Genomic DNA, 4363 nt, shown 5'->3' on the forward strand with positions numbered 1-4363 from the left:
AGGAATCACTGGAACCCAAAACCCCAAAGACATGAAATGTCAATCAATGAATAGTTCAGAGTTAGCAGGAATGACAACATTTTAAAATTCAAAAAATAGTTACTAAAATCTTTTCAGTTCATGAATCCCATAACCTATTCGATGAAATGTGACTGCCATGTTATTTCTTAAAACAAAGTTGAAATATGTTGGAATGTCTTCTATCAATTCATGTTCTCATCAAACTTGCCTTTTGTATTAAGACTATGATGAGTAATGAAGGATGAAGAGTCCAAGACCAAGGAGCAAAGATTTAGACTACAAGGGAAAGGTTTGTCCTAGAAAATGCACAGAAAAGTGAGTCAAATTAAGAAACTTGACCTAACAGAAAATGAGGCTTAATTGCCAAATTAACTTTTTACCATGTATCATTAACCCATGTAGGGAATACACTTGGAGTCACTAGATAATGTCCATTTATATGTCCTTTATATATAAAATAACATAAATTTAAAGATACAACCCAGAAACGTGCCTTACTGTTCTGCCACATTTATAAGTACTCCATAATCCAATGGGTAGGAAATAGGAGGGCAGGTCACAGGGACACACAGGATCCCAACAATGTCTGTGCCAAGTTAAAACACACAACTCAGAGCTCTTCACCAAGGAAACCTGTATTTCAAGCAGACTTGAAAGGGTAACATTGCTAGACGGAAAGGAGTAGAGAAGTGATTCCAATAAAGATGAAAATTAAAGCATTGAATCACATCCCATTTTATCTCTTCATTGTGTCCCCTTAATCTTAACCAGAGCTCAAAGGCTTCCTCCTTGTGAGTGAAGAGACAAAGGATAATACTGCTATAGTGAGTCGACAGAATTGTCAGTCTTCTTCGGTGCTGTAAAGTATTTTTCTATTAGCAACAAGCAAATCAAATCAGATCAAACTGTTCAAACCCAAAAAGAACTCTCTTATAAGGCAAGAAAATAGATGTGAGTTGGGGAAAGGTTATTTGCTTTGTTGTTTCATCTTTGAGACTCAACAAATAGATTTACTACATAACTCTGGTTCTTTTATTTTAAAGAGAAAAAATAACAGTAACAAAGACAAACACAAAAACAAAGCACCATAAGACAATAGAAGTGGCACAGGGTTTCAAAACAAGAACAGGAAATTAACAATGATTGTTATATTACATATTGTTATCATTAAATTTGTTGCTCAAACTACCCCATATAGACATGTAAAACTGATCAAACAGTTAAAACCTTAAATCTTCCTTTCCATAAACCTTGAAATATTTTTCCTTGTTCTTTTTATTTTATTTTAAAGAGAATATAAAAATAATAGAAAAGACATTGGAAAAGATACACATTTTTTAAAAAGGATATGGGCCTGGGGAGATAGCTTGGTGGTCTGAACGCCTGCCTGGCAAGTACAAGGACCTGAGTTTGATTCCTGGTACCACATGCTGTGCAGGCCCCGGAACCCTGGGTGTGCCGTGCAGCCCTGAAACTGGGTGTGGTTTCATGCCTGTCATCCCAGTGTGGGGGAGGCTGAGACAGGAGGATCACTAAGAGCCTGAGCTGTGTAGTGAGACCCTGTATCAAATAAATAAATAAATATTTTTAAAAGATGTGGTTTTTTTTATAACTGATTCTTTTCAATAAATAAAAATAACACAAATGAAAATTTCTTCAAGTTGTTGACTTCCCTTCAAAACAAACCCTGTGGATTTCTGCAAACCAGTAAATTTCTTCATCTTCCTGTATAGTGCATGAATTCAGATTTATTTATTTTATTTTATTTTATTTTTGCCATACTGGGGATTGAACTCAGGACCCTGCAATTGTTAGGCAAGCACTTATTCTACTGAGATATCTCCCCGGCCCCTATTTTTATTTTTTTAATGTATCAGTTATTTAATTAGGTTCTTAGTAAGAAATTTGGAACACTAATTTATGAGGATAAATTTCATTTGTCAGGGCAAACATAGATCGCAGATAGTCCCAGAGCTGAGGAACAGCTTTGATTTTTGCCAAAATCTGTGAGACTACCACTTTCTGATCCACCTTGCGCTGCTCTGAAATCTGGTATCTCTCTTTCTCGGTGTCGAAGATCTCGCCCTCCTGGTGTCTGGACTTCCACAGCTGCTTCTTCTTGAAGTAAGCATCAGTGAGGTGTTTGGGGATTTTCACTTTGCTGATACCAATTTTGTAGAGGTGGCACAAATTTCTGGTGTTTTTCATAGAGGAACATGATTAAGGCTAAGAGGCCCAGTCACAAGTAGCAAGCCACTGGCCAACTGCTACAGGAAGACCACTCTCTTGCCTCTGTTATGCCTGGTGAGGATGATCAAGATGGTGCCTGGACTGATACTAGCTCAAAGTTTCCTCACATGCTGACTGAAGGGTTCCTTGCCATGGCTCAAGAGCTCTTGGGGCACATCTTCAGTAGGGTAGTATCTAGGCATTTTCTGAAGCTTAACCACCCGGCTACCTCCATTCTTGACCCACCGACTGGTTTTGTGATCATAGCAAGAACTTTCCCCTTTTTCTTCTCAACCTTTGACTTAGCAGCTGTGTACTTTCTCTTGTACAAAGCCTTTCTGGAATACATAGTAGATCAGGAGTATCTACCAATTCCTCTAACCAGGACAGGATTTCAGCTGCAGTGGGGCTGCCCCTTCTCGTACTTTTTTTCCTTCATCTTACCCTTTTTACCAGCACCACCGGAAGCACCCTTCTTAGCTTTGGGTTTCTTCTCTTTAGCGTCTGGCTTCTCAGGTTTTTTGCCCGCCATCTTGCAACATAGGAAAGAGCATGAATTCAGATTAAATTTAAGTTTTAATCTTCATAGTCAAAGTTACTTTGATGTTCCTGTTATTTCTGTAGTGAAGTCTAGAGATTAATGAAGACTACCATCCATCGTTACCTTTCCAAGTAATGTACAGGTCTTGGGTTAAATCATTCACATTCATAAATGCAATTTTTTTTTTTTTTTTTTTTTAGGAAAGGGTCTACAGGGTGTTCAGGGTTTCACTGCTAGCTCAGACTCATAGTGATTCTCCTGTTTACAGCCTTCCGATTGCTGGGTTTACAGTCACATGCCACCATGCCCAGTCTCAATCACCCATCTCAGCATGCCCTGGGGGCGGGGCCTGCTCCGCAGGCCCAGGGATCAAACCCCAGGCTCTGCACATAAATGCAATTTAATTCTCATAGCAACATTATAAACAGTGTTTTCAATTTTCCAACAGATTCTAATATTTGGGAATTAGAAACAAAATCAGAATTCCCAGGAATTCTTGAAATCATTAGTTACTCTGTATTTTATTTTAAAGACAGTATTCACTAGTGTGTTATCTGTTTGACTTGGGTATTTGGTCCTAGTTTGTGCTTGAAGGTTTTTTTTTCAGTTTTGTCTTCTTTTGTGTTTTAATAGCATTTACAAAAAACCATAGAATGTACCAAATATTCAAAAACTGAAAACTACCAGCACTATGTATACAATAATGCTAAAAATAATATTTGAGTCCTCTAGCAAGATTACCAGCACTACATGCAATAATATGCCAAAATTGCTAAAATTGGGGTTTATTTTGTTTCTAAATGTGTTCTTGCTTGAAATGCCATTTGTAGGATTTATACAAAGTGTAGTGTGCATACAAACTTAATGACATTTATTTGCAAGAATGACTCGCTATTAGTCACAGAGAGGATTGCACGGGAGCCCTTACACCATGGGTCATTGGTTTTCTATTCCTATGAAACAAATTACCACAAATTTGGCAGCTTACAACAACACAAATGTATTATGCCATAGTGATTGTAGGTGAGGGGTCACTAGGCTGAAATCTAAGTGTCTGCTAAGGCTACCGCTCTCACCTGGGGCTTAGGGGCTTCTCCCAGATCTTTGGTTGTTGGAAGAATTCATTTTCTTACAGGAGCAGGACAGAACCCCACCACCACGTCACCATCCTTCCTGCCAGCTGTTGGCTTGGAGGCCCTCTCAGCGTCTAGGAGTCCTTTGGTTCCTTGGCATAGGGTTCCTGCAGCCAGTTCACAACCTGGTTGCTTTCTGTTTCCCAAGAAGTGGGACAGAGGAGTGTAGTGCTCCACTTTGCTCTTCTGAGACCCAGAGCTAACTCTTCAGCTTCCAAAAGGCTCAGGTTACTAGGGCAGGCATTCCTAGATAACTTCTTATCTTTGTATGTTTGTTTGTTTGTTTTAATGTATTTGTTTGTTGCAGGGTCACACTGTGTAGCTGAGACTTGTGGTGATCCTCCCACTTTCAGCCTCCCCAGTGCTGGGATTACAGGCATGCACCACCACGCCAGGACTCTGGCTGGCTCAACATGCCTGGGTGTGGGGCTGGCACAGC

The 4363-nt window shown here is 39.4% G+C and overlaps 1 pseudogene; it reads right to left on the reverse strand.

Moving 5' to 3' along the window:
* Positions 1 to 203: 203 nt before the first annotated feature.
* Positions 204 to 2782, reverse strand: LOC111812008 (annotated as a pseudogene).
* Positions 2783 to 4363: the final 1581 nt, after the last annotated feature.

The sequence above is a fragment of the Octodon degus genome, unplaced genomic scaffold (genome assembly GCF_000260255.1).
Source record: "Octodon degus isolate 3935 unplaced genomic scaffold, OctDeg1.0 scaffold00102, whole genome shotgun sequence".
Classification (NCBI taxonomy): Eukaryota; Metazoa; Chordata; class Mammalia; order Rodentia; family Octodontidae; genus Octodon; species Octodon degus.